This window comes from Loxodonta africana, chromosome 4, assembly GCF_030014295.1.
Source record: "Loxodonta africana isolate mLoxAfr1 chromosome 4, mLoxAfr1.hap2, whole genome shotgun sequence".
In the NCBI taxonomy this organism is placed as follows: domain Eukaryota; kingdom Metazoa; phylum Chordata; class Mammalia; order Proboscidea; family Elephantidae; genus Loxodonta; species Loxodonta africana.
Window position 1 is genome coordinate 43,013,543 of NC_087345.1, and position 21,512 is coordinate 43,035,054.

Consider the following 21,512-nt stretch of genomic DNA (forward strand, 5'->3'; position numbering starts at 1 on the left):
CAGCAACATGTAAAAAAATTGGCATAGCAGTGCTTATGAAAACTCCTCATGGAGAAAGGGAGCAGTTGGCAAACAAAGAGAAGTTGTGTCCTATTTGTGTAGAAAATATGTTACTTTGTGCTAATCACTCTATTAGATGCAGGGTATAAGATATTGAAGGGAACAAAGTTGTTCATGAGGGTGTACTGTGATAACTGCTTCACATATGAAAATGCTTGAAGTTCAGAGAAATGAGTTACACTAGTAGTGGGTGGAGAGTCTGAATAAGGTCCTTCCAATTTCAAAAACCAAGATTCTTTCCTTTCCACCCACCAATGCTTTTCAACCTTTTTGTCATAACAATGAACAGTTCCCTCCCCTGCAAGGAACATTTCTAGATTTTTTTTTTTCTAATTGCCCCTTCTCCTTATGAAATAAATACAGTCATTTCATAAATACAGAAATTCTTGTTATTTCTGTAAAGTCACCATGAACACTGAGTTATATTGAACCATTTTTCCTAGGGGAATACAAGGTTAGGTTCTTGAGAGCCTCTGGTCACAACATTTTCGTCACTCTAACAAATATGACCTTGTTTTATATGTGTTCCTCTTTAATATCACCTTATTTAACACATGTTGTTGATCTATTAACATTGAACTCATGGCCAAAAGAACTATAGCTTATGCCTGAATGAAGCTTATCTAATGTGTATTTTCTCTGTAAGGCACTCATGTATGGCAGATGACTCAAACTTTTCATCAGTCTGTGTATATTCGCAAATTATAGCAAAAATGGCATGAGTAATAATTTGGGGATTATAAATAAATTTTAGTGAGTAGGTGAGTTTTGCAAATATGGAATCCATAAATAATGAGGATCAACTGCACTAGATTTTGTCAGGTAAAGTTGGGCCTTGGAGAGCCACAAACTATTGTAATATTTAAGATTTTTTTCACCACCACACCTAAAACCAATTTTCACCCCATTGGGGTTGATATTGGTCTTATTGAAAATGTGTGCTCTATACCAGTTTTTTTTTTTTTTTTTTGCGTCTTATTGACACCCTCTCTTTTCCAGGCGGTATGAGTATTAGAGTTATTTAAAAAAAAAAAAAAAAAAAGTACAAAACGTGATTCCTCCCCTCAAAAAATTTACAGTCTAGCTGACAACATCAAGCTTATAAAACTCCCAGCCACAGGATCCCATGATTCCAATTCTTGATATATTTAGGATTACTAAACAGGAATTACAAAGACAATGATTTTAAAACAGTTCAGGAAAAAAAAAAAAAAGAAGGAAAGATTTCATTGGCATAGTTTACTGAGGAATCATGTGGTGATCTCTGCAGGTCAAGTCTTTAAAAACATGGTAGATTCTTACTTATCTTAGAAATCCAAGGGCATGGATCTCTTAGCAATCACCCCAATGGGCTTCCATTGCCTCCTCTGTATGTAATCTTTTATGCCCCCACTATCAGCTATAGAAGGTCTTGTTGAAATTCATTTGGCTCACAAGACGGCTCATCATAAATCATATAGACTCTTCTCATATCACTCACCTCCTTCACATTAATGACACTAAAAGGGCACCATTAGGGGTTCTTCTTTTATTCAGAAGAAAGGATTTTGATGAATTCATTGCTTACAGGCAGAAAAAAATATAGCGATTCAAAACCACATTTTGAAATTAAACCTTTTGTGGTCTGAACAAGCATGATTGTCAGTTCTTTTATGTGTTTCCAACATTGCCACAATTAATCCTTTAAAAGGAGCTTCACTAGTGACATATTTAGAAACAGAAATCTTAATAGTCCTTTCCCGGTAGCCACATTCCATTGTTCAGCAAAGCAGAGGGAGCCCTGGCTAAGGAAAATGGGTGTATGGCTGTGAGAGGTTATTCTTGAACCTCTGCAAAGCCCTTCTGCTGCTCACCTCTAAGCTGAGGAAGCTGAGGAAACAACTTTCCTGTTGACCCATCCACCAGGTTTAAGCCTAGTACCTGGGGGGATAACTGCAGTTATTTATAGATAATCCCTTCTTGGAAAGGTCAAACTTTATGATGTGTTTATGACTCTCTCTGACCAAATACATTCACTTGCATTGGATCCTCTAGGGCTTAGTTTTACACAAACTCAATTTATTTTTAAAGATCTAAGCCTAGTGAAGGCAAGAGAGGTTTGGCTCTGTAGCCAGCACCAAAGGCTATGAAGCAAGGGACATTTTTTGGCCATGTTCGCCCCTCCCTCCTCTTATGTGCCTGTGCTAGAGAGATTACCTGTCTCCAGCCACTGCTTTTTATTCACACAGGGAGTTCCTGAGAGGCAACCATTTGCCTACCACTCACCTGCCATGTTTTTATTGGCCAAGGAGGATGTCCAGTGTCAGAAATTGGCTTACAAATATGGATCAGGAATGGGTGCAAGGTGAAGCTAGTTAGCCAGCCTTACCCATTCTGAGTGATGAACCATCCCATGGAGACTGACTAACCCTGTGCTTTGTTCATAGATGCTATGCCTATGACTTTAACCCTCACCTTTAGGTAAATGACTTTTACACATTTATCTCTAGTCCCTAACTCCAGGCTCCTGGACCACATTTTCAACTGATTGCGCAATATTTTGGTACACCATATTCTTTATATCTAAAACCAAACTCACAAATCCAAACTCCCAAAAATAAAACTACACATTTCTCTATTCCCTTGAGTTTAAGAACTTGGGGTCTTCTTTGATTCCCCCTTTAGGTTGGCTTCCAATCCCTGCTCAGCTAACGGTTATGATTCTTTCGCCATCACCTTATATTTAGCCTCCATAGTCACTCATCCTCTCCACTATGCTATCTCAGAGGAATCAGTAGAAGCTCTTGATCTAGTCCTTTTCCTGTCTCCTCTAAGGCTTGCTGTACACATTCCCATCCCTTTAAGCTCTCTCACCCCTACTGACTCCCCAATAAATAGAGTTTGGCAAATCTTTGCCTGCCTTTCTGGTTCTGCCATTTACTCTCAGAGACCTTTCATTTTCTCTAAAATTAGAAAAAATTTCCTCACAGTGGTATTAAAAGGATAATCAAAAATAACCAACACAGATTGTCTGGCTCATTGTAGGCACTTAAATTCACTCATTCAACAAAATCTTTATTATTTTCCAAACCCTGAGTTAGGCACTGGGAATTATAATCAGTAACATTTATTGGCCCTCACTACTTGCCAGGCACTATTCTAAGTGCTTTTAACACATTAACACATTTAACAATGTCAAGTATTTAGAATTACTATTAACTATAAGAGTAGTAATAATTATTATGCCCAATTACCAGATGAAATCAAGACATGGGGCAAATAGGAGTCAAACTCAGATACCTCTTAACTGCTACATGATACTTCCTCTAAGAAAGTCACAGTCCCCAGCCTCAAAGAGCTCACATTCTATCGACAAGTAAACAATTACAAAGCAGCATCCGTTCTCTGATTCAAGGCATTCTGAGATATAATGGGAATTTAAAGGTAGGACAAATATTTTGCTGCAAGGGTCAACAAAGCTAAACTTTCAAAGACAACTGTTAGTTCCCTTTTCTTTGATGTTCTTTTACCCTGTTCAGTTGGCTCTAATCTCATTGCTAGAGTAACCTCCCTAAAGTACAGTTCAGGTATTATCATTTTTCTTCGTAAAGTCCTCAGAGTCTGTTGCCTACCCAATAAAGACCAAATTCCTAAGGTTGGCAAGCCTATCTTTTCCCCACCTGGCCTCCACATCCCTACCTGTGCTCATGAAGCTTCTTGCCCCTCAATGCCCTATATCCTATCCTTCTTTCTATGTCCAAGACTTCCCTAGTCTACAATGTCCTCACTCAAACGGTGCCTTTTCCTTTAAACCTTCACCTAAACATTGTCTCACTCTTCCCTGAAATTCCATAATTTAAAGTCCATTATATATGACTTTATTTATAGCTTTTTGTGTACACATATTATCTCTTCTACTGGACTCGAACACCCTTGAGGACAGAGATAGATTTGTGTGCACCCTTATGTAAGACATGATGCTTAAACTGTGCTAAACAGAGAACCAGAAACTAGGAGTCCTTCCAGACTTCTATGCCTCTCATCTCTCTGATGGACCTTCCAGCCCAACCCGTCCCTTCCTCCTAAATAGCTCTTAAATCAACCTTCCCTCTGTATTCCCACTACTGTGGCCTTAGTACAAACCAACGTCTTCTAATACCACAGCTCTTGCACTGTTTAACTTGGAGATTAGCAAACTTTTACACTAAAGGGCCAGATAGTAATATTTTTTGTCTTTGCAGGCCTTAATGCTTGAGGTACAATTACTCAGTTCTGCCCTGATAGTCCAAAAGCAGTTATAGACAACAAGGGGACACATAGACTGTGTTCTGATAAAACTTTATTTATAAAAACAGGCACTGAGCTAGATTTGGCCCTGGGCAATATTTTGCTAATGCCTGATTTAAATAGATACCTAACTGTTCCCAGCACTTCCATTCAAATCTATCTTCTATAACTAATTAATGAGATATTTCTAGTTGTAACTTTGACCATGTTCCACAAAGACTCATCATAAACTGACTAGTGACTTTGTTACTAATCTCAGCTCTTTCCATGCCTTCCCTCATCACCCCAACTCACTCTGCCTACTATCCATCTGACAGACTCCTATTTATCTTCTAAAATCTAGTTTAGAACTCAGTTCTTACAGAAAAGTCTTCCCTAGCCACCACCTCTCAACATACTTAGACTCTTCTCCTCTATCTCTATACTTAGTGTGAGATTCTTTTAATTTGAGAGTCTCAGAAATTGGAATTACAGTATTTGTATACATGATAGTATTACCTATCCAACTAGACAGAAAACTCTTTGCAAAGAGCGAAGACTGTTTAATCTACCTTTATCTCCTTCAATTCCTGGCACATAGTGAGCATTTGACAAATGTTTTCATGCTTGTATGAAGTCTGTTCCCAACTGAGAAATCTAGCCATCTCCCCAAGACCCAAAGACATGTTTGTCTCCTCAGCTTTGGTCAGATAACATCAGGCCAAGAAGTCATGGAGTGGCTGAGGATAAAAGGCAGCAGCCAAGGGTTCTGCTCAGGAAATAAAGAAGCGGTTCTTTGTGGAATACCCAGAACAGTGTGAGGCAATAATTGCCTTTTCATTAGTTTTCAAAAAGAATGGAAAATCTCATGTCTTGCCAAGTGGCCTTGCAGATATTTCCTCATCCAGATTAACTACTCAGCAAAACCAAATTGTGGGCAGGCACTAAAAAAAGGTTAGCTTGAATGGGGGTGGCAACTGGGTCACGTTTGTTGGCGCTGAGTTTACAAGAAAAGGGACGGAGGGAAAAGTCAAGGAAAGGACAATGAGTTAATCCAATATAAAACAGAATGGGAGCAAAAGCACTTCATTCCTATCTAATGGCTGTGACTTTTTTCGTGCACATCTATAAAAGGGCAATAAAGATTAGAAGAGGCCTTAGAAATGTCTTTATTTTATTCATGCTATACTCAGAGGCCTGGCTCTCTCTCTCTCTCTCTCTCTCTCTGTGTGTGTGTGTGTGTGTGTGTGTGTGTGATGGATCAGTTGCATACAAACTACCTTCACAGAGGACTTGCTAGCCTGATTTGGAGAGAAAGATCAAAACTCTTTGTGTATAAGATGAATACACCACAAACTGGCCACAGATGCAGTCCTCTTTCCTTTGAACAGTATCTCTAAAGAGAAAAAAGAATAGACAAGGGCAGGGGCAGTGGACCCACAGTGAAAAAGTCAAGGACAACCTATAAACCACAAATAGAGCACCTGAGATAGGTTCAATAGATGGTTCCTATCCATGGAAGTTCCATTTCTGGCCAGCTTTTCTTTAAGTTATGAATTCTGTGTGTCTCCAGGCATCTAAATGTCAAGACTTAAAATCTAACTCCAAAACTGCTCTTAGATTATAGAAGAAAAAAAAAAGAACAATAAAACGTCATGTCTATCTTTAGGTTTGATTTTTTTTTATATATAAGTTTTTGATTTGTGGTGCTTGGGATGTCCACATCCTGTAGCACCTTTTCTCTAGTACTCAGAAAGGGCAAGCTCAGCAGCTGTCTTGTCAATTTGTCCAGGACAGAGAACCATATGAAGAATTCAAGCAAAAGGCAAATCTACTCAACAGGCTTGAAATATCCAAACTGATTTCCTATACTGGGTAAATTATCCAGATAACTCCTTAATCTCTCACTTAAATGCTGTGAATAGAACTGTGTTACCATTTTATCTAGCTATAAAGGGGAGCTCACACACTCAAAAAGCAGCACATATGTTTTAATCTCCACTGCAAGCCTGGGAATGTGGTCCAAATGTCAGACTCATTATATATAAATAACTGACATGGGAAGGGCCACTGGTCCTGGGCCATCTTTCAGCCAGAAGAGATACAAATCTTGAGCCCATTCCCTGTAGTTAAAGAAAAAAACTTTATGGGAAAAAGTGAAGAAGAAAGATAGAGACCAGCACACGAAATTATAAAAATCACTCGTCTATTGGTACCATAATTAAGAGAAGACTGGGAATCTGAGCTGATTTCTTTTTCTGACCTCATTATTTAATCTCTAAGGAATCACAAATAATTTACATTAATCTCACTGAACCTTTGTTTGCTCATCTATAAAGTGGAACACTTAATTTCTCTGCCTAACTCACAGGCTTGTGGAGAAAATATCAAATCATAAATACATGTGAAAGTACTTTGAAACCTGTAAGCTATCTTAAAGGTGATATAAATATGTGAGTTGCCATTGATGTTGTTTTTGTTAGTTGCCATCGAATCAGTTCCAACTCATAGAGGCCCTATGTACAACAGAATGAAACTCTGCCCGGTCCTGTGCCATCCTCACAATGGCTGTTGTGCTTGAGCCCATTGTTGCAGCCACTGTGTCAATCCATCTTCGGGAGGATCTTCCTCTTTTTTGTTGACCCTCTACTTTACCAAGCATGATGTCCTTCTCTGGGGACTGATCCTTCCTTATAACATGTCTGAAGTACGTGTGATGTTGTTTCAGTGGTGTATAATTTCTGAAGAGGAAATGCTCAATATAAACAGCAAAAGTTAGGTGTCTTTTAGGCCTCGAACCACAATAATATTAGGAATAAATCTTTTGTATACTCACTTGAGCAAGTGTTGGAATAAGGGTACAACTAACTCATACGTTATATAAGAGAGAGACTAGGTAACTTTTGAGATCTCTTCTAACTTTGAGATTCTGTCATGAGAGATACTAGTGTTTCCTGAAGCAACTTGTTCTCATTGGGTGAACACTCTAGTTGTAAGAATGTTTTTACAAGTTTGAGCAGGTAGCTGTCTTTTGATAATACCCACCCATCACTTACTAGATAACAACAGGGATGGGGGGGGTGGTGAAAGGGAGGGAACCTGCATTACTGAAGCCATCCTGGTCTTAATTAACTGTTATCCTCTCCTGAAATATAGTACTCTTAACTACTATCTCCAAGTTGAAATCCTGAATTATTTCGACTTCTATCTTATCACCCTTTCCTGGTTTTCTTCCAATATTCTGTACATTCTTTTTCAAACCTCCTTCTCGGGCTCCTCTTTCACAAATACCCCTTAAATGTTGGCATTCCCCCAAAGCTTTGTTTCGGCCTTCTCCCTTCTCACCCTAAATGTTATCAAGAGATGATTTTAACGATACATATGCCATGAATATAACCAGTAGGATGATAGCTACCAAATTTTATCACCAGGTAAATCATCTCTACTCAAATTTGTGTTTCCAGCTGACTGTTGACACTTCCACCATGTCATCTACAGTGTAAGATTCTAACTCCTGAGTAAAGCACACAAGTCTCCTCATATTTGACATTCCCTAAATTTCAAATCTTGTCTAAGGCCCTAGCCTGCTTATACAGATAGATATTTCATTAGTAAGAAAGACCTGACTATTAGTTCTGGATTAATCCAGTTTCAAATCCTAGCTCTGCTATGTACTAGTTATGTAAAAACAGTCAAGTTACGTAGCCCATCTGAGCCTCATTTTCTTAATCTATGAAACATTTGTTGTGAGAATTAAATAAGATAACAGCGTCAAGCCTCGTTATCCGTGGATTCTGAATTTACAAATTTGCGTGCACACTAAAATTTATTTGCAACCCCAAAATCACTACTTGTGGAACTTTGGGGGTCATTCATGGCCATGCCCAGAACAGCAGAAAAATCTGAGTTGCCCCACACGCACATTCTCAGCTAAAGTCAAGCAAGGCAACACTCTGCTTCTTGTTTCAGTTCTCATACTGTAAACAAATGTTCCTTTTGCAATCTATTTAGTGCCAGAATTTTTGCATTTTTGGACTTTTTTATTAGTGGTTTCACGGCCTAAAATGTCCCACAAGCTAATGCTGAAGTGCTATCTAGTGTTCCTAAGTGCAAGAAGGCTGTGATGTGCCTTATGAAGAAAATACGTGTGTTGGATCAGCTTCATTCAGCAAGAGTTATTGTGATATTGGCCATGAGTTCAATGTTCATAAATTAACAATATGTATTAAGTAAGGTGTCTTTAAACAGCAATAACACATAAAACAAGATTATGTGATGATTGGTTGACAAAAATGTTGTGACCAGAGGATCACAGGAAACTATCCTTGCATTTCACCTAAGATCAATGGTGTAGTATTCACTAATTCAGTGTTCATGGCAACTTTATAGAATATAACTATTGCAAATGATGAGAATTGACTATGTATGTTAACCTAGCTCAGTCCCTTGCATTTGCAACACAAATGTTGGTTTTTTTCTCTTCTGCTCTAGAAATATAAAACTACTTTGATTTTCTTAAACATGCCATGATTAATTTTCCACATAACTGTGTTTTGCACATGCTGTTCCTTTTGCCTAGAATGTCTCTCTTCACCACCCCATCTAACTATGTCTACCCAGGAAACTATTACATAACTCTTAAGGATATAATTATCCAGAAATATTTCCTTGACAATACCACACTGCAGTCAGAGCCAGGCTTTTTTCTCTAGGCCTTGGGAGAATATTATTTATATCTCTATCACTTTATATCATAAACGTTTCTTTATCTTTGCTTTTGCCACTAGGCCGCGAACTCATTGAGAGCGCCACGCACTCAAAATCAAGCAATAGAATGTCACAATTCCAAAGAGATTACAAGCTACTTAGCTAATACAAGCTATCTAAATAAATAAAAATAAATACATTAATTAGTTAAACAAAATTTGGTACAGACACCATTTAGATGGTGTCTTTTGTTTTTCCCTTTTCCATGTTAGTTACTGTGGGAATACAAAGATAATGTAGATACTGTCCCTACCCTCTGGTGGTGAAAATGAAATCATTCATGTACAAAGATTTACATTTTTAATTTTGTTTTACATGAAGTGATGTAAATATTGCACAAATTTAAAAATTCCTCTTCAGAATTAACTGTATTCAACAACAAAAGAGGAAAGACTTGTACTATTTGCATATGTCAGGAGGCATTGTTTGTTCAGTGGTAGAATTCTCACCTTCCGTGCAGGAGAAAAAAATATATATATTTTTTTTTCCCCCATGCAGGAGACCCAGGTTCAATTCCCAGCCAATGCGCCTCATTTGTAGATAAGGAAACTTATTGGCTCAAATAACTGGATGTCCAGAGAAGAAAAGATGTCACAGTTGGTTAATCAAACAAATCGATGATGTCATCAAGGACTTAGATTATTTTTTTCTCTCCAGCTTCATGGCTGGAAGATAATTGCCAGTGATAAACAAAGGTAAATACTTCCTTTAGTCATATCTAAAGGGAGAGAAAGAGCACCTCTTCCCTAGTTGTGGAAAAAAAGTTCTTCTTCAATCTAATTGGGCCACAGGAGCTCAAGACCTGAACCCTGAACCACTAACTGGTTCCAGGATAAAGTCATGAAATGATTGACTTAGACCTGCATTCCTAAAACAGCTATTGACAAGGGAGTGGGATACTGTAATTGGAAATAGCAAATCAAAGTCTACCTTGGAGCTGCAGTCAAATTTCACTAAACTACATAATTGGGGGAGAGTAGAAAAGATGTTAGAAGGTCAAAGGCAACATCCAAGTGCTACTGTTATTATTAAGGCATAAAAGGAGAGGAAAGAATGGTGAATCTTTACCATACACAGAAACCCAGAGAAGCCTTTTGTGTTTTAACAGTTTATTACTGGCTATTTATTACAGAAGAAGCTAGAGTGCAGCAATGTGGTCTTCCCTGATTAATTTTTTTAGTGTTTTCTCCTCCCACTAAAATACATTTTCAGAGTATGTAGAGTTTTTCTTTTTCACTAAAATCCATTTTGAATGCTAAACATTGCCTTGGCTACAGGGTTATCTCTTTATTAAGCATGTCAAATGCCTGAATTATCTTTTTTTTTTTTTTTTTAATATCTCAATGTCTCATCCAGCTATTACAACATATTCAATGGAAGGATTTTTTTTTCAAAAAGTTCAAAAATAGTTTTCTGTTTAGTGAGGATAGTGTTCTTTTTCTTTTCCATCCTTCTCTTATGTCAATACATTGAACATTTTTAATGCATGATTAATCAGTTGCTTTGATTTCTCAGGAACACTGCTAGTAAGAGGGAAAACTGTCTTCTTGGAAAATTAAATGAATTAAATGATAGAATTAGAAAAATGACATTTTCCTTCTGACATGAAGAACTAGCCATTTTCCACTCCAGCTCATAACCTACTCACCTCCCATTCCACTACCATCAAATACGAATGGGCCCATGTGTGTGGGAGTCAAGAGAAAATGTTTTATTCTCAAATACAGATACACACACACTCACATACAAGGTGTTGACTCTCCAAATTAGACACTTACTTTCATACAGCGTTTTGCTAGGTGAAAGAGTATGCAATTCTCAATTCTGCACAGGCAGAAGAAGAGGCATGAGCAGGCAGGACAGTTTGGGCCATCTGATTTAACATGTGTGCATTCCATGGCTGAGGTCCTACGATTACGGGGTTGGGAAGTTAGCACGGGGAGGAGGTCAAATAGCTCAATAGTTCCTCTTTTCTATCCAGTCAGTGCCTTTAGAAAATCATTGTTATTAAATATAAGCAATGAACTTCCTCCCCATGAGGGCCTGATATAAGTGTCCTAGAGTTTATTTTTTTTAACTTTCATTCCCCTTATGACTGTTTAATTTCTATCGGTTATAAGTTCTTGCTGTTCTACTTGAACAATATTTCTGTTTCCGAAAAAGAACATTTACCAATAATAAGGTCAAAGGGTGCCAGGTTTCAGGTTTCCAGCCGGATGCTATTACTCACTCATGCCATTTTCTCCTGCTTATTTTCTACACTTGAACCAGGCTACTCTATCAAGACAGGGAGTCATCTCAGTTTTCTAACATCTTGATTGTGAAATCAGCTGGCTTAGTCATGATACTCATTCTCAGGAGTCTACACAAGCTATGACTGCTCTAAGAGGAACACAAAGCTGGTGGGTTTGAGAGGAGGATTCCAACCATTAGACATCATTAATCTCTTAGTACAAAAGAACAACCTCTCCCACTGTTACCATCAGACCATCCTGGAAAGACTCTCCTGCTGCAGGCCCAGCTCCACCACCTCAAGTATGTAGACTCCTTAGTAAGAGAACTGAATGCTTTTCCAGAAGGCATTATCAGAAATATAAGAAAAATCCACCAATGTATGACAAAGGACAGCACTTTACCCCACTGCATAGCTTGGTGTATCACAGAAACAATATAGGACTTATCTTGCAGGTGTTCGTTATAAAGTTGAATGAGGTGAATTAGGCAAAGCACTTGAAACAGTGCCTGGCACACAGTAAACGCTCAGTTGTTATAATTATGACATGAAGCAGGCTGGAATAGAAGAAAGAGCAGTGTTGTGGAGACCAAAAGATCTGGGAGGCCTGACTCTTCCACCTTCTATTTTTGTGACCTTGAATATATCACTCAGGCTCTCTGAGCCTAAACTCCTGATCTAGAAAATTCGAATTATTTCACCTTCCAAACAAGTCTCTCAAGAAGTGATAGTTAGGATCTAGTCAAATAAAGGTTTTTAAAGCATTATGTAAGTACGAAGTATAATACAAAGCTTTATGATCTTAAACTCCCCATGCACGAGGCAGGGGTCATGTTTAGAATTTAGTTAAGTGTCTGCTCTCAGAATAGGCACTCAACAATATTTGTACATGCATCATAACATCCACGGCTGTACAGCCACTGTGGTCATCAGTATCCCCTCTCACTCAGATTTCCTTCTCTTTCACCCAGTTTGTGTTCATTCATTCAATCAAGGCTGAAACTCAGCTGATAATATGTCAGTAAGACTGTACCAGTCAGTAAATAGTAACTATCCAAGTTTTTTATTCTAACACTAGTTTTATACTTACTACTAGTTTATAATATAAACAATATCAGTGTGACACATCACAATTTTTCAAAGCAATTTTCCATATATTATTTTATTTAATTCTTTCTACAAATTATGGATAACATTGTGAAGAATGGGAATTCCAGAAAACTTAATTGTGCTCATGCGGAACTTGTATATAGATCAAGAGGCAGTCGTTCAAATAGAACAAAGGGATACTGTGTGGTTTAAGGCAAAAAAGGTGTGCGTCAGGGTTGTATCCTTTCACCATATTTGTTCAATCCGTATGCAGAGCAAATAATATGAGAAGCTGGACTATATGAAGAAGAACAGGACATCAGGATTGGAGGAAGATTCATTAACAACCTATGTTATGTAGATGATACAACCTTGCTTGCTGAAAGTGAAGAGGACTTGAAGCACTTACTGATGAAGATCAAAGACCACAGCCTTTACTATGGATTACACCTCAACACAAAGAACACAAAAATCCTCACAAATGTATCAATAAGCATTATCGTGATAAATGGAGAAAAGATTGAGATTGTCAAGGATTTTGTTTTACTTGGATCCACAATCAACACCCACGGAAGCAGCAGTCAAGAAATCAAGACGCATTGCATTGGGTAAATCAGCTACAAAAGGCCTCTTTAAAGTGTTGAAAAGCAAAGATGTCACTTTGAGGACTAAGGTGTGCCTGACCCAAGCCATGGTGTTCTCAATCACCTCACATGCATGCAAAAGCTGAACAAGGAATAAGGAAGACTGAAGAAGAATCGATGCCTTTGAATTGTGGTGTTGGTGAAGAATATTGAATATAGCATGGACTGCCAAAAGAACAAACAAATCTCTCTTGGAAGAAGTACAACCAGAATGCTCATTAGAAGCAAGGAGGGCAAGACTAAGTCTTACATATTTTGGGCATGTTATCAGGAGGGATAAGTCCGTGGAGAAGGACATCATGCTTGGTAGAGGGTTAGTGAAACAGAGGGAGACCCTCAAAGAAATATACTGACACAGGCTGTAACAATGGGCTCAAGCATAACCACAATTGTGAGGATGGCACAGGACCAGGCAGTGTTTTGTCCTTTTGAACTGACTTGACAACACCTAACAACAGCAACAACAACTCTCTGAGCTAGGTAATTTTATTATTTTTATTATTATTATTATTATTATTATTATTATTATTTTACAGGAAAGAGACAGAGTCCCTCGGTGGTGCAAACAGTTAACCCGCTCGGCTGATAACCAAAAGGTTGGAGGTTACAGTCCACTGAGAAGCACCTAGAAAGAAAGGCCTGCCAATCAACTTTTAAAAAATCAGCCATTGAAAACTCTGTGGTGTACAGTCCTAGTCTGACACACATGGGGTCACCGCGAATTGGAATCAACTCCATGGCAACTGTTTTTTTAACAAGTGAGAGAATGGACTTAGTAAAACTGAAACCAAGAGAAAATGGCTCCTGATTGCCTATAGAATGAAGCTGAAATCAGTTCACAGTGTAGTATCGTGGTTGACAGCACAGACTCTGAAACGGAGTTTGCACCTCAGCTTCCCTCCCTATTTAAAATGGAGGTAACAACAGTACTTAACCTCATGTGGTGGTGGAAAGACTCCATTAAGTCGACATATTTAAAATAGTATCTACCAGAATCCATTAAGTCGACATATATAAAATATTTAAAATACTATCTACCAGATATATAAATATATAACAATCTGAACTATATACTATACCTTACATTAGTTTATAATAAACCTGAAACCAAACTCGCTGCTGTCAAGTCGATTCTCACTCGTAGCGATCCTACAGGACAGGGTAGAACTGCCCCATAGGATTTCCAAGACCGTAATCTCTATGGAAGCAGACTAGCACGATTTTCTCCCTTGGAGCACAGGTGGGTTTGAACTGCCAACCTTTTGGTTAGCAGCCAAGCACTTAACCACTGCATCAATTGGAATCAATTCAATAGCACCCAGCAAAAAACTTATAATAATTTAAAAATAAATTTACTTTTATAATTTCAAATGTATGTATTAATCAGAACTAGACTGATCAATTGTATGTATTAACTGCTTTAACCAATAAATAAGAACATTTGTAATTAGCATACATGTTTTACAAGTAAATGCAAAAGAAGACCTGTGAGAATTTTCTTTTATGAAATTTTAAAAAATTCTCTAGAAAAAAAAGAATAGTATCTAGCAGAGAGCAAGCACGAAATGAATATTAGCTGTTATTTTAAGTTAGCCTGGCATTCAGTGCCCTCAATGGTCTAAACTCATTTTACCTTTAAGACCCTATCCCTTTCCTCCTTTGCACATGTTATAGGTGAGTGTGACATATTATAGATGCTTGGTAAATGCTGACAAAGGAAGGGAGGGAGGGAGGGAAAGAAGAAGGGAGGAAAAGAAGGAGGGAGGGAGGGAGAGAAGAGAGACTTAAGTCATTTCAACTTTATTCCTTCATGCCCACCTGCTTTATTAAAATCGTTATAGGCCATTTTTCCCCTCTTAGAATTGTATAATGAAGTTTTTTAAAGTCAGCAAAATCAAGATTTTTTTTCCACGTAATTTGACTTACCTTTTCTAAATTACTTTGCTTATCTATATATTGCTTCTATAAAGATTTTTTTCCGTCATAAACCACCTCTGAATATTTCACAAGACATTTTATGTATATATTGCTATATGATGAAATATGGTTAAGTTTATTTAATTTCTATGCTTGGTATATGTGCATAAAGAGAAATGGTATCTCTCAAAGCATTTTCAGAAGTTTTCAAGACTTGAAAAGGTTTGCATTCCATTACCCTGTACAAGGTTGGGGATATTGTGGTGTCCATTGCTGAAAAATAAGGGAAGAAAGATAAAAATCATGCACACTGTCATTTACCTATTCCCTCTGCCTATAGTTTTAGAATCTGTGCTCCTCACACAAACTGATTTTGGTCAAGTCCTGGAAATAAACATTTAAAACAATTAAACTATTATTTAGCCTTCCTCAGCACTTTAATAAAATAATACTTGGAACAAAATAAAATCAAATAACCAAACCCCATTGCCATATTCCAACTCATGGTGACACCATGTGTTACCTAGAATAAGTATGTCAATAAATCATGATATCTGCAAATGATTTTATTAGTGTTTTTTAAATAAGATGAATACTCAATATCTTTGTACAGTTTTTTTTTTTTTTTTAATAGCCTGAATACGTGTTACTATATGTTGTATTTCTGGATAGACTAAGAAAAACAAAATGTATATCCATTTGAATTTTTAAATATTTGGATTAGGAATATCAATGAAAAGTCTATGTCACCACACTTTTTCCATAGGATCTCAGACCCAGGCCTTGGTTTTGGTTTGCATCTCTTTTTTAGTTGGATGCCTCCAGGAAGAAAAAGTCTCCACAGGTTTATGTTTTCTGTGTTTCTTTTCCCATAAGTAAGATGACCTTTGGTTTTAGTTTACTAACTGAAACAGATACAAAGTAAGGGGGGTTTTGGTATGCGCACAGTACTCAAGAGGACATCCTGACCATCAGCTGAAGGAAGTCAGTATTGCGCCCTTCTTTCCCCCTATTTTCTTTGCCCAGCATTTCTTATACTATGGCCCAGATAAGTGAACATTCTTGGCCTAAAACTTACAGTAAATGCTTAAATTATAGTCAATATTTTCCCCATTATTCCTAATTCTAGGTAAACCTTATATTACTGCTGCTACTCGTCATGTCTCTGATAAGCCAAACCACGGAACTGAGGTCTCACTACCAGCACGTACAGAGGATTTTTGCCTCTAGTAGAGTTGCTTATTAAAAAAAAAAAAAAAGAGAGATTTTTTTTTTTTTTTTCCCCTCAGCTATGCCTCTGTGATTTTCTTCATTCCTACACCAAAATTTCAATGACAGGCTACCCAACCAACATCTTGTGCCTAGTTATTTTCTGAAATGTGAAATATACCATCTCATAAAGAGATGTTCTATTTGTTCAAAGTGCTTATTTCAAATGTTTTTTAGTTTGAGGTGGTATTTTTCTCAGACATCCTACAGAGAAATTAAGGAAAATGTTACAATGTTCCTGCGGCAAAGGAAAAATTTTTCCACTGTCACAAAAGCTGAAACCGTGAGTATAAAATAATGAGTGTATGTTGACTGGTCTTCCCATTGCGTTACTTGGTTTATTGGCTAGCAACACTGTCATAAATTCCCTTGGCAAGGAACTGATTTTCTTCTTTTAAAATTTAGTCAAGAATCTATGGTTTAAAAGAAAAAGAAAAAAGAGCCACTTCCTGGAGGCCGGCCTGGTTAAACTGGTTAGACAGTATATTTTTTACGAGGGTAAGCAGAGTGTAAAGGTAATGAAGCATCCTGGCTCACATGAGATTGTGAGTAGAGAAAAGTTCTTCTTGTTTAGACTTGTTCCCCAAGCCTGGTACGTTATCCCTAGCAAGCATTCAGTAATCTGAATTCAATTAGAAGTTCAGATTCCAAGGATTGGTCAAAGCAATAACTGAGGTGGGAGATTTACTTGTAATTTGCCTTAAAAAGCCAAATAGATGAAAATTGAATGTAGTGCCTTTATTTTTTATTTTAAACAGTTCTCACTAAGTTATCTTGCCAGTTACATTTTTGATAAGATGCATGTGACAGTGACCGAATGTTGTATCTGAAGAGAATCAAAATTCCCCTGTTCCTTCAGAGAGGATGGGTGGGAAGAAGAGCAAAAGGACAGAAGAAAGGAGGGATGGAAGGAGAGGAAAAGAAAAAGGGAAAGGAGAAAAGGAAGGAATGAGAATGGCTTTCAAGGGAGGGAAGAAAGGGGGAAAGGAAAAATAAAATTTTAATTATGTGATATCCATTGTCACTGAGTCGATCACAACTCATGGCTACCCCATGTGTGTCAAAGTAGAACTATACTTAATCGGGTTTTCAATGGCTGATTTTTCAGAAATAGATCACTAGACCTTTTTTCTGAGGTGCCTCTGGGTAAACATAAACCTTCAACCTTTCTAGTAGCAGCTGAGCACATTAAACCATTTGAACAACCCAGGCACCCAATTATGTGACAGAAAACTTCAAAAGGCAGATCTCCACATTTCTAGATGGTTTTACAGTGCCAATATGGTAGACAAGCCTTGTCATAAAACAATAAAATGATACCATAAGTTTCAAAAAAATGAAAGAGTGCCCTTAGGTGAAGTATATGAGAATTCTTGCGCCCCAGTGGGTGCATTAAACTTGAAGACTCTGATGATAGAGTACGTGGTTGCACACCCAGGGCTGTTCTAGTGATGGTGTTTTTGTTGAAACCCTGCCATTTGACTTTTGAACTCAAAGCCTGCCTACTTTGTTCCTTATTCATTAAACGGCCTGCTCCCTCCCTCTGTGTATAGCTGTTACCACACAAGTTTGGCTCTGTCTTCACAGTTGGGGGTTTGTGAAGTCCTTGAGAACATGGGTCCTACAGACAAGAAAGCGAAGAAAACTCATCGAACTTGCTATTTAAGTAAGTCAGCAAACCAAGTTCACTTAACTAAAATTGTGCCCACAGAAAATTATACCATCGTTTTCATGGTGTTGCCATGAATATTCATTTCCCTAGTGGGATTCACTAGGGATTCGTTGGTTCCCCAATGGGGAATGGGCAATACTGCAAACCAGGATAAAATCTAGGTGGCCAACTGAAAGACCATTTCAGTTTGAGTTTGTTGCCCTGTGAGAACCTCCCATCACTCATCTCCTGCTCCTAGCCTTTCTCAGAGTTGCAGCTCTCAGACTCTACTAGGCATTTCTCTGGAATTGAACTTTGCCTTTGTTTTATGAATAGCTGTGTATGTAACTTGCTTCTCTTCTGCACTCAAAGCAGAAATTGTACCTCATTCATTATGTCCTTGAAGTCTGGCACATTGTGTGGCACTTATAAGAGGTCACAGAATTGAGCCACTGAGTTGATCCTCTGCTGAACATCAGCTGAATGGGGACTGTAATCTCCTCGGGCAGGAACTGTATTTTCTTCAGGCAAGAACTACATTGCTCCTTAAATGGAGAACTAGAATTCCTTTAAAGCGCTCACTTTCTCACATTAACTTACGTACTTTTTGGAGGACACTTTCATACAGCAGTTAAGAGCATAGTTCAAAAGTCAGAACAACTAGAGTTTAAACCCAGGTTCCACAATTTACCAGCTCTGTGACCTTAGGCAAGTCACCTAGCCTCTCTGTGCATCACTTTTTCCACTCATAAAATGAGGGATAATGTTGTATTGTTCTGAGGACCAAATGAGACCCATGTTTGTGAAATGCCTAGCTCTTAGCTTTACAATATGAACCTAACACATAGGCTTTCCCATTATCCTACTTGGAGTTTTATTTCTAAGCACCAAAGGGAGAAAAGATAAGAATAATTAGAAGACAATATGTGTAATAAGATCTCCCAAGTTCTTTTTAAATCCTGAGGCTCTACTATCGTGGGGATTTTTTATACCAAAAATGTGCTCACATAATTATGATATTGTGCCTATTCCTAGAATGAGAACAACACTATAATCTAAGGCAACAATCACCAAAAACTCTACTGCATACATGGGGTTGGGGGGCATCCTCATCTCCCCATCTCCCTCATTTTATTACTTAATCTTCCCATTATGTGAGCCATTTACTCGATTTTTACTGAACTTTTCACAAACCAGAAAGCACTGGACTTAGTCCAACTGCTATAAAATTTTACTGCTCTCTTTGTTATCACATAATGATTCCTAAGAGTTAACGTTTTACTTTTCTTCTAAAATAAGGGATTTGCTTAAAGGAAGAAATCTCATTATAAGTACTAATGATGCTAAATCCAGTGCTTTATTACTCTACTAAAAAAAAAAAAAAATTACTCTACTAAGAACTGATAAATTACCAGAACAAAGTTTCAAGTCACGAGTGAAGCACAGGTTCTTGGTATAATGTTACACCTCCTTCTCTTCCTCCTTTTCTTTCTCCTCTTCTTCTCTCTTATTTCTAATGACAGATTTAGTGTTTATATGTTTATATAACCAAAAAATATGCCATTCTCTGAGAATACAAATTGAAACAACACTGAAATAATACTTTATTTAATAATAAATACTCAAAGTATTCTACAATATAGCTATTTCTTCCAAAATGCTCTGTATAAATCTGGTTAGAAAATGCTGGCACAATAGGCGTTTTTGATGTAGTGCCATATATGCGTTCCTAGAAACCAACACAACCTGCAAAAGTATATACCAAAAATAATAGAGCTTATGTAAAATAGTTAAGGGAAAACCACTCAACACTTAAACAACTTTGAGAATTCTGAGAAGGTGGTGGTGGTGACATGGTTTTTTTAATTCCCCTACATCTTTCTTAAATAGAGCAGCTAACATGCCAAAACACTTACAACAATATTAAGTGATAAGGTATACCCTGAATTCCATAATCCAAGTAGAAAAGGACAAACCACTGATTGGTACAAGTAATATATATAGCTGTAGACCTATGACAGGAGTCCTAGTGGTGCAGTGGTTAAGAGCTCAGCTACTCACCAAAAGATCGGCAAGTTGAATCTAGGAGCTACTCCTTGGAAACCCTGTGGAGCAGTTCTACTCTGTCCTGTAGGGTTGCTATGAGTCAGAATCGACTCAATGACAAAGGTTTTTTTTTTTTTTTCTTTTTTCTTTTTTTAGACCTAATACAAAGGATCCCTAATGGTGCAATTGTTGAGTATTAACCTACTAACCCCAAGGTTGTTGGTTCAAACCCACCAGTGGCTCCGTAGAAGAAAAGACATGGCGATCTGCTCCTGTAAAGACATACGGCCTAGAAAGCTCTATGGGACATTTCTACTCTGTCACAAAGGATTGCTGTAAGTCAAAATTGACTCGACAGCACACAAGAACAGGCCTATAACAAAATGAGGGAAGTAAGGGAAAGAATGATGTATGTAATTAATATTTGCATTGATAATATAGATGATGTACAATTATTAAAAATTGAGAGGAGAATGGGGAAACCATTCAGAAGGTAGTACAAGTATACTGATTATACTTACTAACTGGAGAAAAAGATATTAAATCAAATCTAACAATATTGGAGGATGTGGAATACCAGCTGATATCAATATATCTCATAATGGAGACCCAATAGATAACCAGGGATAGGGGAGGGGGAACTAAGGGTATTTATTTTTAATATTAGTAAAAAGGCAACTATTAAACAAAAATGCAAACTTTCCTGAATACCAAAACAAACAACAAAAAACTTAAAAATAGTGAGAGGGAACAAATAAAATGGACCACATAGTGAAAGACACATTCTTAAGTGAAAAACGTAAGGTGGGAAAAGCTTGTACAGTGTGCAACTATTTATTGAAGGAAATAAATGCAAAAAATGTTGCAGTGGCAGTTCAGTGGTTGAATTCTCATCTTCTGTGAAGGAAACCAAAGGTCCCTAAGTGGTGAAAATGGTTTGTGCTCACCTACTAACCTAAAGGTTGGAGGTTTTAACCCACCAGTGGTAACACAGAAGAAAAGGCCTAGTGATTTGCTTCTGCTAAGATTATAGCTTAGAAAACCCTATGGAGCAGTTCTACTCTGTAACATATGGGGTTGCTATGAGTTGCAATCAACTCCACAGTAACTAACAACAACAACAACATGCAGGAGGCCTGGGTTCAATTCCTGAACAATACATGTCATATGTAGCCACCGCCTGTCTGTCAGTAGAGGCTTATGTGCTGCTATGATGCTGAGCAGGTTTCAGTGGAGTATCCAGACAAATATAGAGTAGGAAGAAAGGCCTGATGATCTACTTCTAAGAATCAGTCAAGGAAAACCCTATAAATCACAATGGCCTGATCCACAATAGATCATGGACGTGGTTGCAGGACCAGGCAGTGTTTCATTTCACGGTGCATGGTGTCATCAAAGGTGCGAAGAGAGGACTCAGCTTTTAAGATCCTAGATGCTATTTACAAATATCATCTTACATATATAAAACACAACAACAACAACAACAACAGAAGAATAAACTATAAAACTAAAAGCAACTAATTTTCTAAATGCGAAAGATTCGGGGACAGAAACTAAGCTTTTTTAAATCCTCCTTGCTTAGTGTATTAGA

At 37.6% G+C, this 21,512-nt stretch overlaps 1 long non-coding RNA gene across 50 annotated transcripts in view; it reads right to left on the bottom strand.

Moving 5' to 3' along the window:
* Positions 1–21,512, bottom strand: part of LOC111753149 (uncharacterized) — a 416,755-nt gene that overhangs the window by 147,734 nt on the left and 247,509 nt on the right. The window lies entirely within an intron of this gene.